The 14,309-nt window shown below is 39.6% G+C and overlaps 1 long non-coding RNA gene across 4 annotated transcripts in view; it reads left to right on the top strand.

Moving 5' to 3' along the window:
* LOC140916573 (uncharacterized) overlaps positions 1–14,309 on the top strand; it is a 207,791-nt gene that overhangs the window by 180,507 nt on the left and 12,975 nt on the right. For 3 of the 4 annotated variants that reach the window (XR_012160553.1, XR_012160551.1, XR_012160550.2), the window contains one exon: positions 1,501–1,613. The exons of the other annotated variant lie outside the window; for it this stretch is intronic. This is a non-coding gene — a long non-coding RNA (uncharacterized LOC140916573). The remainder of the gene's footprint in view (positions 1–1,500; positions 1,614–14,309) is intronic. 4 annotated transcript variants of the gene reach the window in all.

Here is a 14,309-nt window from a genome sequence, read left to right as displayed (position 1 = left end):
TCTGTTTACTGGCATCTTCTTCCTTGAATGCCACTTCATGTCCAATGCTAATCAGTCCCATTAGATGGCTCTTCCGAAGCAGATAGCACATTAATTCGGCATACAAATTGAGAGAGAACCTTTGATGGTGAAAAAGATTAAAATACCCATGCTTACATTTCGGTTTCATACATAAATAATGTGGTAACCCTCCCCAGTGCCTTTATGTGCTCTCAGAAATCTTCAGATTTCCCTTGTTGAATGGTGTTTAGCGTCTACATCTATCATAAAAAGAAAAGGAGTACTTGTGGCATGAACTTAAACAAACAAACAAACAAAAAAGCCCATAAACAAAATATGCCTGCCAAAATACTTTTTAAAATTTTCCTATCCACAGGGCCCTTAGTCACAATTCTTGCCTAGGATTTTCTCCTGAGATGCAGTATAAGAGCTTTTTTAAAAATCACAATGCCATTCCCATGAAATAAGCAGTTTTAAAATTTACGTTTCTGTATGGCCAAGCTGCTGTTTGTTATAAACATGTGAAATCCCCAGATTGCCCAGGATTCCATTTTTACAGGGGACACTGCATCATTAAGTACGGAAGGAATATAATGTAACTATTCAAACGGCTTAAAATATTTCATAACCATACATTATTATCCAAAAATATTTTTCGAGTAGATATAAAGAGTTGTCAATTCTGCATAGTGAATGCCTCATAAGGGGCTCATTTATGGTTGAAAACTGAATAAAAGCAGTAAATTAAGAACAGACGTAACCATAGAGAAGCTGTAATCCACTGCAGATTTCCTTGGTGAATGAAGTATTGTTGTGTGGATTTATCCTCCTTACTTGTACAGTTAACCAGTCACATCTGTGGCCAAAGTGCTGTCTGTGCACCCAGACAAGCTGGGTTCAATAACCCCATGGAGGAAAGCAAATGCTGGTTTACACTGTATTGATACAGTGCAAAATAAACTCTGCCAACTGTTTCATTGGGGCATGCCAGGTTCAAGGACAGATATAATATTGAATCTGTACTCCTGTGACCTGGGGATATAAAATGATAGGACATTTGGAAGCAAAAGCAGGTTTTGCCAAGGTTTTACATTAGTATAGTTGGCCTTGTTTAAGGGCAGGTTTCAACAGACTGTCACTGACTCAGAATTAGTGTTTGTACTTTCTAGATATAATAATGAATGGGAGATCCTTGAGTAGTGTTTGTGAAGGGAAAGCCACTTGTTTATCAATATTCATTTGCTGAAATGTAAATAGTTGTATATAAGTATAAGTTGTTGCAAGTTATTTGATTGTTGTCTCTTCTGTACTATTTGTCACCAATATACATAATGAACTGACAAAGATGGCATGTAGACTTGACAGTAAATCAGTTTACCCTTATTGCTGTTTAACTTTGTGATTACACACCAATCAGATAACTGATCTCCTTTTTCCTGAACAAAACAGAAGAAGGTCCATAGTCCTTACATCTTTCTGTTGCTTCTTTGCTTATTCTAGGACTCCAGCTTATAACAGGAAACTAATTTTGATTTTACATCTGGAGGATTGCATCCATTGCAAAATTTCAGCACCATCTTATTAACTCAACATAAAAAAAAATCCTAAAACCTGTAAGTTTCTTTTCATTAACAAGTTCTTTTTAACTATATGGCATGTTTCCCAGGCTACATTACCTTTCATTTCAAGTAAATAAGCCTCATTCCAATTCTCTCTGTAATGTACATTTTAAAAATAGTATTACTACTCAAGTCAGGAGGGAAAAAACTTTAATATTTAAATGATCATCATGTTATCTAAGTCATTTAGAACCCAATTTTCCTTACCTAGATATTAAAAGCATTACCTAGACATTAAGACTTATGTCCCTTCTTAACTTAATGTTATAGAAAAATATAATACATGATGAACATCTTAGTGTTAGAAGTATGCTGAAGTGCCTGAATATTTCAGAGGAAGACATCAAAGCTGAGTAATGCTGATGGATTTAGCATGCATGAGAACTGTAACAAGCCAGCGAATAAAATCTATCCTGTGCTTCGTGTGTGTGTGTGTGTGTGTGTGTGTGTGTTTATATATGTTGGTTGTAAGTTATAATAGCTCGGGATCAGGGAAATAGTATTGGCAAAAACTTGGGTCCCTTTAATTTAGTAAAGAACTCTAAGGAAAGCATGAAAATGTTATGTTTGACTTGATTCGTAACATAAATTATCAAGTTTAAAATTACCATTGCCACTTAATGGGAAAAGAGGTCACTGCTCCATTAGTTTCTGAGGAGGGAGCTGCATCCATTTATTATCCAATGGTACTTTGGCCTGTTGTTCCTTGATAGTCTTTGTGTGTTGGTTCTGAGGTGACTTCCTGTTTTTTTACATTCATTGTGTTGTGAAATTCTCTTACCTTGCAGAACAAATTTTTTTCCCTATGGTGTAGAGAATAGGGTGATTTTTGTCCAGAAGTTTGTGTTTTCTTCAAATGTTTTTCAGGCAGCTCACAACTTAGAATCAGTGGTTCTCAACCAGGGGTACACGTATCCCTGGGGGTATGCAGAGGTCTTCCAGGAGATACATGAACTAATCTAGATAATTGCCTACTTTTACAACAGGCTACCTTAAAAGCACTACCAAAGTCATACAAACTAAAATTTCATACAGACAATGACGTGTATAGTATATAGAGGAGTATAAACACTGAAATGTAAGTACAATATTTATATTCCAATTGATTTATAATGATATGGTAAAAATAAGAAAGTAAGGAATTTTTCAGTAATAATGTGCTGTGACACTTTTGTATTTTTTATGTCTGATTTTGTAAGCAAGTAGTTTTTAAGTCAGGTGAAACTTGGAGATATGCAAGACAAATCAGACTCCTGAAAGGGGTACAGTAGTCTGGAAAGGTTGAGCACCACTGACTTAGAAGACTCCATGTGACTGCTGTTTTAAGGCCTGTTCCAAAGAGTCCAGTTGACTTCAGTGGGTTTTGGATCAGGCCCTTACTGAGTGCCAGAAAAAAAAAGAGATTTATGGTTTTTAATTTAAATTATGTAAAAACATTACTGTGAAGTAGCAACAGCAGTGGTTATCTGGTACAGTAGAACATAATTTTGTGAAACAGTTGCAGATTGATTTACAGCTATCAAATGCAGATGAGGGATATGGTGGTTTTGAGGTGAGGGAGATTCTCTCCATTTTGTAAGATTTTTTTTTTCCCCCAGGGAGGTCAGCAAGACTTTCCTGAAGGGATTTAATTAAAGTTAGCAAGTAATTTTGTGTTCTGCAGCATGTTACATGTTGTGAAAAGGTTAGGGATTCACTCACTGCAGCACATCAAAAACCTAAAGGTGATAGGTGAAATTCTCTTTGTTGCAAGTGCTGAGAAATAATCATTTAAAAGGTCACTTGCACTCAAAAAAGAACATTTATTTAATAAGTAACTTGTTTGGGGAAATGCTGCATTTTTAAAGGTTAAAATGGAGTCTAACTGGCCAACAGTGTCAGTGAAAAGTAAATCACTGGTGATTTAAAAAACAAAACAAAACCACTTCTGCACATTTCTTACAAAATTCAGAATATCTACTATCATATGCAGGATTTCATCAGACCGAAAGCTCAAGCTATTAACAGTTTTTCAGTGACTTATTAAAGCACCGATGCTTTCTCATGCAATATATTTAATATCTGTTCTATGTTTTGCCTTGATGGTAGAGCTGTAGCATTTTTTAAGACCAAACATACAGGTTGCCTGATTTCTTACTGTTAATGGATATTGTTTTGTGTACAAAGAGCTGTCCTGATTGGCATTTTCTATCTATATAAATGAAAAAAAATTGATTTATTTTAGTGGATTAATGATGAAGTGGATTATAGATCTGCTACGTAGCCAAAAGAGAGGTGATAAATATGAAAGTGCACCAGCTCACAATGGGTTTTTAGAGGGTTTGAAAAAGTAATAGTTTATCTAATAAAATATTGGATTATGAAGATTCTTGCCCAGTGGGGTCAATGTGTAACAAATAACATGTTGTGAAGTTATTTTTTTTATCCCCTCCTCTCGGAGTGCTGTTTCAAATAGGCATTAATGTTCTTCAAGACCAAGCCTTCTTTTTGCTTATGTAACTAAAATCTTTACACAACATGGAAGAAAGAAATCTTTCTAAACTATTCATCACTTAATAAGATGTTACAGTTACTCATTTCTCTGGTCTAATAGAAAACAAGGCTACATGACAGAATTTTTGTTCGTAATATTGGATGTTAATAGTGCTTTTGTCGAATTTATTTATTTTGTAGAACTGTTTACAAATTTAATTTAACTGAAAAATTAAGTTATCAATCACTTAGGTAAACTGAACATTATGCTTTTTCAGTATAAGATATACAGGTGAAAAAAGGAAAAACTCCTGTGTACATAAGGAATTAATAGTTAGAAACTTACATATACACTTGTTTCAAGAGAATTTTGTCTCAGATAAAGTCATCCTCCTTAATTTGTCTTGCTTTCCATTTGAAAGAGGGCAAAATCTATTTCCTGGGCAATTTTGCACAGCAAAGATATTAATACTTTTGGGTTTAATTGTATCCTGTGTTTAAATACACTGTGGGTGAAACCCTAGACCTCTGCTTAATTGCTGTGAGAAAATAGCCTGATTTCTCTGAGATTAGGCACACGCTTATGTATACTTTGACCCAAAGAGTGCCTCCTTCAGAATTAATCTTCTAAGGTAGTGGGATTTGCTTTTGTACGTGCAGTAGACTCATTCATGACAAACAGTGCCTAATAAACCAACTTCACCCTCCAGACCTCTCTTTTGCTGTCCGTTTTTCTTCAACTATTCATTTCACACATCCCTTGTCCAATTGCTTATTAGCAAATAAACCTTAAAGGAGGTAATAGGAATAAATTTAATGATTCCTTTTAATTAGAGAGGCTTAAGGTTCAAATAATGTGTTGCGGAAGTGGAAATGTAAAGAATTTCCATTCGAGCTGTTAAAAGCAGAGAATATCTGCCGCTGATCCAAACATGCTGCTCTGTTATAAGACAAACTTTCTCATGTTTATTTAACGTTTATGCTCTTCTGTTATATTTCATTTGATTCATCTATTCCATAAAAGCACTTCTCCCCATCGGCTATATCGGGATTGTTTCTATAATACGTAACAAAAAGTTCTGGTTTTCAAATATTTATATTAGTCAAAGTTAGTCTTGTTTGTAGTTTTTGGCAATAGCACTTTTTTCTTTAAAAATGAACTACTTCAGTTTAACTAAACAAAATGTGTTGAAATGGACTATCTTATAAGTACAGTCGGCAATAGAAAGGATAAAGGCCCCAACCTGCAAACCTTTACTCAAGTGAGCAGTTCCTACTCATACCAAATAGTCCCACTGACTACAAAGAAAAAACATGCGTGAGAGAATTTGACCCTAAGGCACCAATCCTTCAAACGCTTGCACACATGTAACTTTACTCGGGTGAGTCATGACTGTGAATCAAGTTATGCATGTGTGTAAATATTTGCTGGAAACTGAAGTTGCAAAAGTTCGGATTCAGTTGAGAATGGACTGGTAAATGCACAGCATTTCTTGTTTCCAGAGTATTTTGTAATGTTGCATTCTTTCCTGTATCTGTAATGATAAGTACTGAAGCCATCATACATCTATCCAATTTACAGCTGACCTGCCAAGGGTTTGTCTTTGCCTCTTGCTATTTCTGCTGTTGAAGTGTTCCTGTTTGTGGTGTAACACTGGAAAAGAAATCCCAGATGAAGTAATTATTTTAATTAAAACTATAGATTAAAACATCATATAAATCAAATCAAAAATATTATTTGACTTCATTTAATTTATATTCTTGCCAACAGAGTTTTCTTCACACTGATTGTCACTTATTTTATTTTATTCAAGTTATTTGCCTGTCATTTTCCAAATACGTGATCAGAAACAGACTCAAAGGAAAGCATATTTTTTGTGGTAAACCCTCTAGCTATTGTTACGGCAATAAGCCTTGGTTGGCTGATATTGAACTACGTAGTCTAGACTCTCATAAGGGAAAAACAGCCTTCATTAAACAAGCCTTTTAACAGCAAGCCAAGCTTGATTAAAATCATATACAGATGAAATCATTTATTTACAATTCCTTTGTAGTTTGGTGCATCCCCAATAATTCTTGAGGCTTAATAATACTTAGGAGACAGCTGGGGTACTACTTAAAAGTCTGTTATTTCCAATTATTGCTCAGAAGTCAAAACACATAGTAAAATTCTGTTCAAACAATTGCAAATGTATTAATGTGATACACAAATGTTAGAAGGGTTGGGCAAAAGTAAACATTACAGAATGCAGGCTTGCTGCCTTATGTGGGATTCCACGGACATAACCTTAAGGGGGAAAAACTTTAAAAATAAACAAGAAGCATCCTGTGTGTTTTTGCTCCTTGTTACCCTAGCTGGGCTGTCACAACACAAGTGTCTGGCTAGGATCCTGCAAAGCTTTGGTTTTACTTTGTGTAACACTTGGCTACTACCTGTACTTTGTCAGCTTAATTTATAATTTATGCTTGGTCACTATGATTTTTCCATTCTCTACATTTATAGGTATAATATGTAAAGAAGCAACTTTTGAGCTAAAAGCCTAGGAGACTACGAAATCCTGTTTATGGCACCAATCATGTCAGAAAGGGGAAAAGATCTTGGTGCAATAAATATACTAAAATAAATCACGTGAATAATTTAGCTCTCTCTATTAACCAGAGCCCATATAAGTGAATATAATCCTACTATAGCATTGATGAGTATCATCAGTATCCCTGATGTAATTCAGTGTCACACACAGCTCAGGCCTGCATAGATGGCAGGGTGGGGGGCACTGTAAATGACTGTTCAACTTACAAACAAAGCAGAAAAACAACATGTAATGGCAATGCCAAATTCCTTTCTGTGGTGGAGAGATTAAGATAGCAGAAGAGGGAGCCTTTTACATCTTTCCCTTCCAGGGCACCTGACACAGCAGTGCAGATTTCCAAGCTGTACTACTCAAGGGGATCCCAAGAGGGACCCCCACTTGGTCCCCTAGTTAGGGAGCAAGGCCATGACCCCTGCCCTGTATATACTGCTAGAGTGGGGTGTACATTGCTTTTTTTCAGAGCACCTATTGAGGTCTGTGGGCTTTTCCTGACTGAGACTATACCCGGAGCTGTTCTGTTAAAAGAGTTTAGTGCAGTTAAAATAGCAAATCCTTCATTGCATAGAAGAAATTGGAGAATTGAGTTTTAGAAGTTTCTGTGCACTCTTCATTGGGATCAGAAGCTAATGTACAAACTCCTATGAATCCCAAGGGAATATGCTGAAGTTATGATCAACCAGTGACAGGTCACGGTAGCGCAGACAGCAGGTTGTGAATCAATGCAGTTCCAGTCAGTAGATAACACTTCATGCAATACTTCCTTCCCCACAAAAAATAGAGACATGGGTTTGCATCTATTAAATCTATCTAATCTATAGATCACCACTGCTTCTCTTGCAATGTGTGAGTGCCTTTTCTTGGCATTGCTGTGCATGTTTACAGCCAAAGCAGTTTTCTGCTGTAACATTCAGTAAAATGAGCAGAAATAAAATATCAACAATGAAGAATGAATAGTAGGCCAGACTTTTAGTGGGTGTAAATAAACTACCCAGATTACATCGTCTGAGGGTCTGGCTCCTTATTGTTAAAGAATTGTGTTTGCTGATAATTGATGTACAATTAATGTATGTTAATTCCATGTACACGTGCACATGACAAATCTTAATCTGAAATATTTCTGGAAGAGCAGTTTAGGTAGAGAACGAACAGATCAAAAAAGGAAGATGAACTTTCCAAAGTATTTAAGTGCCCTCTGCAGTTCCCATACGGTGACAGACAGCTATAGAGGGCTACACCCTTTTCTGAACAGAGCAGGTAAAATGTTCAGCCAATCACTGGACTGGTTAAAACAACGAGGAGTCCTTGTGGCATCTTAGAGACTAACAAATTTATTAGGGCATAAGCTTTCGTGGGCTAAAACCCACTTCATCAGACACATGGAGTGGAAAATACAGTATAGAGGTATAAATACACAGCATATGAAAAGATAGGAGTTGCCTTACCAAGCGGGGGGTCAGTGCTAACGAGTCAATTCAATTAAGGTGGAAGTGGGCTATTCTCAACAATTGACAAGAGGGGAGGAAAAAATCACTTTTGTAGTAGTAATGGGTTCAATATATAAGATGGCCCATTTCAAACAGTTGAAAAGAAGGTGTATCAGCAGGGGGAAAATTAGTTTTTTGTAGTGACCCACCACTCCCAGTCTTTATTAAGGCCTAATTTGATAGTGTCCAGTTTGCAAATTAATTCCAGTTTTGCAGTTTCTAGTTGGAGTCTGTTTTTGAAGTTTTTTTATTGAAGAATTGCCACTTAGAAGTCTATCATTGAGTGTCCAGGGACCACTCTGAAACGCGATTGGTTGTAGTTTAGAAAATGTAAGTAAAAATCAAGGATGAGCCCTGAGGCTGCTTCAACTTCCACACCCTGCAGAAGGCAAAGAAGGGTCAGGGATGTATGTCAGGATGTTTGTGGGAGGGGGACAGAGAAAGACCTTCCCTTCATGACTTATATAAGAGGCCAACTATTAAGTTAGATCAGTGTTTAAGAAGTTTACAGCTCCCATTGGAGCTAATGCATCCAATACTTCCATGTCAGCTGTTCTGAGGATTTAACACATAGTTTTATATCAGCCTTGACCCTTACTGTGCATATTCTACTTTATTGCAAGTTGAATTTTTGAGATGGCTCTTCTGAAACAATGTTACTTTATTTCCTTCCTATTAGATCTAATATCTCTGTTATTAGTAAACTGATTTGGACTTGGTTTTCCTCAAGGAAAACCCTTTCTGAAAAAAAACTTCTTTAGATATATCTTTATGATGAAATGGATATTTCAGTTAATCTAAAATATTTTGTTTACATTTCCAACCTTACCACTTGTTTCTTTATAAGCTCATGAATACTACTGAACATAAATGGATTGTTGCACAAAACTGGAAACCAAATATTTCCTTGTATATATTTACAGCCACTCTATCTTAAGATGTAACAAGCATACCTGTGTTGTAACCTAACATGATTCTATTTAGAACCATGCTATTTAGAAGCTTGTTATTCTATGTCCTTGGTTTCATGTTCTGAAAAATATCACCATCATCTTTCAGCCCTGTTGCCTCCTCATCAATAACCCAGTACTCGTCACACTTGGAAATGGGACCTAGCAGGCAGGAAACCTTGTACAAAGAATGTAAATATAACACAAGAAAAATGTCCTGAACAGGATCATGATCTTATTGTCTTTCAATAGCAGATAATATAAATTTTCTTTTTAATTCACTATAAAATTGTGAATCAAATTGATTGATCAGATCTTATCTAAGAAAGTTTGAACTGCCCAGATTGCCTTCAATACTGTACCACACTACAAACTAGCATCTTATCCAAAATCCTAAAGTTCTCAAATATACAAAAATTCTGATACTCTTTCTATTAGAAATCGCCAAAATTTCAGACATCTGCAAAATGGAAATGTTGAATTATCTCATCCTGTATAAAGTATGCATTTATAGGACAGGGGAAACCTATACCCTTTAAAATAAGATAAAATTAAAGATGGAGGCTTCTTTGAGATTTTTTAAAATAATCATATCCTCCATTTTAAATTTTGGGGTTTTATGTCATAATGCCATGTAAAATTGAATCTACTTACGTTATGTAACATTAAAAATATTTTTAAAAACATCTACACATGCCATTTTAATGCACATGGCACTAAGTTAATATTAATGTGTTTTAATAAAACTAATAAATAAATCTTTCCAACAGGAAGGTGTATCTTGAGGATACTCTTACCCTAGTTTTAATCCTACATTTTTAACAGCTCCTTTTATAACTTTGGGTAGAGACTATGCTTTCTCCTCTCCCTCCTTTAATTAAATGCACTGAGTTTCTGCCCTAGGCCCTTTTCTCTTTTTCAGTTGCCCTCGGGTGAGTGAGTAGGTTGGTTAGTTGGGTTTTTTGGATTATTTATGGGATTAGCCTTATTGCTAATTTGAGTCTATACAGGGGACATCCAGTTCTACATCTTCCTCAGCTGATTTTCTGGAAGCAAGGATGAGAGGTTGGAACTTGATACAATAGAGGAAAGACAGTGCAGAAGTTCAAAGAGGGATGGATGTGGGAGATCACATGGTCAGAATGAGGAGGAAAAAACATGAGAAGAATGAATTTATTAGCTGCCCTTTTCATGAATCAGAGAAATTAACATGGGTTAGAGGGAGGCTGCTGAAGAAGAGGTTGTAGTAATCACGTCAAGGCAGGACAAGATCTTGAACAAGAGTTTAGGTATAGAGATGGAAAGGAAAGGACACATCTTCTCTCTGGAGAAAGCAGCAGAATTAAGGCCTATCTTGGATATGTGGAGCAAGAGAGATGGAAGGGTCAAAGGGCCTCCATTGGTTAGAGGCCTGAGTGACAAAGAGGATGTCTGCATTGTAAACAGTGACAGAGAATGGTCTGGGAGGGAAAGATGTTTTGGACTTTTGGTTTAAACCCTTTTCTGTTTCTCTGACTTAACTACGCCCCTTCCTTGGTTGAGATTTAGAATGTGATGCCCAGGTAAGGTTGCCAACTTCCTACTTCCACAAAACCAAACACCTTTGCCCACCCCTTCTCCGAGGCTCAGCCCCCACTCACTCCATCCCCCCTCCCTCTGTTGTTCACTCTCCCCACCCTCATAACTGGCTCATTTTCACCGGCCTGGCTCAGGGGGCTGTGGTGTGGGAGGGGTTGAGGGTTCTGGCTGGGGTGCAGGCTCCAGGGTGGAGCCAGAAATTAGGAGTTCAGCATGTGGGAGGGGGCTCCAGGCTGAGGCAGTGGGTTGGGATACGAGAGGGGATGAGGGCTCCGGCTGGGGTTGTGGGATCTGGGATAGGGCCAGAAACGTGGGGTTTGGCTCTGGGCTGGGTGGTGCAGACGAGAGGTTTGGAGTATGGTATGGGGCGTGAGGGCTCTGGTTGGGGGTACAGACTCTGGGATGGAGATGGGGGTGAGGGATTTGGGGTGCAGGAAGATGCTCCAGGCTGGGATCGAGGGGTTCAGGGGACAGGAGGAGGATCAGGGCTGGGCAGGAGGTTGGGGCCCGGGAGGGGGTCAGGGCCGCAGGCTCTGGGCGGCGCTTACCTCAAGCAGCTCCCGGAAGCAGCCAGCATGTCCTCCCGTCGGCTCCAACATGAGGACGCGGCCATGCAGCTCTGCGTGCTGCCCCATCCACAGGCGCTACCCCACAGCTCCCATTGTCCACACTTCCCGACCAATGGGAGCTGCAGGGATGGCGCTTGGGGTGGGGGCAGCGTGCAGAGGTCCCTGGCTGCCCCTACTCGTTGGAGCTGGAGGGGGGACATGCCGCTTGCTTCCTGGGAGCTGTGCAGCGTGGAGGCTAGCAGGGAGCCTGCCAGCCCCACTGCATGGTGTCACCAACCAGACAGTCAATGGCCCAGTTAGCGATGTTGACCGGAGCTGCCAGGATCCCTTTTCTACTGGGTTTTCCGGTTGAAAACCGGACACCTGGTCACCCTATGTCCAGGGAGAGAGGGTCTAAAGTGATTGTATGCCACCTATACCAAGGGGATCTGACTAAGTTATAGCTGCCTCCCTAAGCTAAGAGCCAAAGCACTGCCCTGAATCTGAGCTGCAGTCACTCTGCAGCAGCCATGCCTCCTTGTCCGCAGGTCCACCCTTACACCAGGGCTTGTAAGAGAGTTCTCAGAACGCAGCCTTACAGCTGTTTTCTACAGTGCCTGCACCGGGGAGTTGTTCCCCAACTGGAAATAGGATATTTAGGGCCCCTTCATGCCACTCTGGTCCTTTCATCTAGAAGCCCTTTCTTCTGGCCCTTTTATCACTCGACCTCTCTTTGATGCTTGCTTTGAAAACTTTCTTTTCTCTTTAGCTTATCAATAACGCTCTTTAAAATATATTGTGGTGGTTTTATACAGTTACATATACAGTGGGCTAAACTAACGAAGTCACACCAACGATGAATTTGGCCCAATACTTTGCATCGTGCTGTTGTAGAATTGAATAAAATGATTTTAAAAAGAAAAATGTTAGGAAAGCCCCATCGTTTTCTAAAAGCGTATTCATTCAGAGTATGTACTGAAAATTAGTTGGCAGTCAGTTTTAAATCGATGCTTGAGATATAGGAAATCAAAGAATCACAGGAATAATAATTATTGTTCATTTGCCATAGCATTCACTATGTTCTCAGCATTTTCTAGACACTGAAGAACAGATAGTTCCAGTTCTGAGGAGCTTGCAATCTAAAGCAGTGGTGGGCTGGCAGGCCATGAGACAGATGGTTTACATTGACTGTCCGCAGGCATGGCTGCCCGCAGCTCCAGTGGCTGCGGTTCGCTGTTCCCAGGCAATGGGAGCCGCAGGAAGCGGCGGCCAGCATGTTCCTGTGGCCCGCGCTGCTTCCCGCAGCTCCCACTGACGGGGAACAGCGAATCACAGCCACTGGGAGCTGCGGGCAGCCGGTCTTGCAGACAGTCAACATAAACAAATTGTCTCACAGCCCACCAGCAGATTACCATTACGGGCCGCAGGTTGCCCACCACCGATCTAATGAATGGAAAAGACCTAATAGATCTCCTTGTCCATTCTGTAGACAGTATATTCGCTGGTGTTTTGTCTGATAGTCTAGCAATCTGACAATCGACTCTGTATTCACAAGGGCCCTCTAGATTCCTGGGCCTGCTCTAATTTGGCTGTTTACATCCATTTCATATGCCTGTTCTATCATCTCCAACTTTATTTTCTATTATGTTTATCACAGTTGTGCCTAAGGCCCACCATGAATGGGGCCCCATTGTGCTAGGCACTGTACAAGCACGGAGTAGCAGACTGCCTCTGTCCTGGAGAGTTTACAGCCTAGCTAGACAGGACAGACACAGGGTGAGATGTAACACACAAGCAGAGAGAGAGAGAGCTATGTGATGGCAAAAAAATGTAATGTTAGTGTTATGATTTTTGTTTTGGTGGGGGTATTTAGTTAAAAAGTAAAATGTTAAATGGAAAGAAAAGTAAAGGGAGAGGAGCCATTGAAGGGAAGGGGGACAGGACAGGGGAGAAGAGGGTAAGTTGTGGAATGAAACTCGGGTGAAGAGCCTGGAGGGGGGAGGAAGGGTTGGAGCAAACAGCCAATCTGCACAGGGCAGAGAAAATCCAGTCAGAACGGTGGACTGTTCTCTGAATACCCAGAGGTCCCGGTTTGCAGATGCTTTTTCCAGCAAGAGTCTCTGCCTGATTCCTCTCTGCAGTTTTCCCACAAGGCCACATAGCCAGGGAGAAAAGACACACTGCCTGGGTCCTAGAATGCCCTAAAGTATGAAGATGGGGTCTCTCCTGTACAGTTTCAGAGTAACAGCCGTGTTAGTCTGTATTCGCAAAAAGAAAAGGAGGACTTGTGGCACCTTAGAGACTAACCAATTTATTAGAGCATAAGCTTTCGTGAGCTACAGCTCACTTCCTCAGATGCATATCGTGGAAACTGCAGCAGGCTTTATATATACACAGAGAATATGAAACAATACCTATTCCCACCCCACTGTCCTGCTGGTAATAGCTTATCTAAAGTGATTTCCAGCACAAATCCAGGTTTTCTCACCCTCCACCCCCCCACACAAATTCACTCTCCTGCTGGTGATAGCCCATCCAAAGTGACAACTCTTTACACAATGTGCATGACAATCAAGCTGGGCTATTTCCTGCATAAATCCAGGTTCTCACATCCCCCCCACCCCCATACACACACAAACTCACTCTCCTGCTGGTAATAGCTCATCCAAACTGACCACTCTTCAAGTTAAAATCCAAGTTAAACCAGAACATCTGGGGGGGGGGGTAGGAAAAAACAAGAGGAAACAGGCTACCTTGCATAATGACTTAGCCACTCCAAGTCTCTATTTAAGCCTAAATTAATAGTATCCAATTTGCAAATGAATTCCAATTCAGCAGTTTCTCGCTGGAGTCTGGATTTGTAGTTTTTTTGTTTTAAGATAGCGACCTTCATGTCTGTGATTGCGTGACCAGAGAGATTGAAGTGTTCTCCGACTGGTTTATGAATGTTATAATTCTTGACATCTGATTTGTGTCCATTTATTCTTTTACGTAGAGACTGTCCAGTTTGACCAATGTACATGGCAGAGGGGCATTGCTGGCACATGATGGCATATATCACATTGGT

The sequence above is a fragment of the Lepidochelys kempii genome, chromosome 8 (genome assembly GCF_965140285.1).
Source record: "Lepidochelys kempii isolate rLepKem1 chromosome 8, rLepKem1.hap1, whole genome shotgun sequence".
Classification (NCBI taxonomy): Eukaryota; Metazoa; Chordata; order Testudines; family Cheloniidae; genus Lepidochelys; species Lepidochelys kempii.
This window is presented reverse-complemented; position numbering and strand designations above follow the sequence as displayed.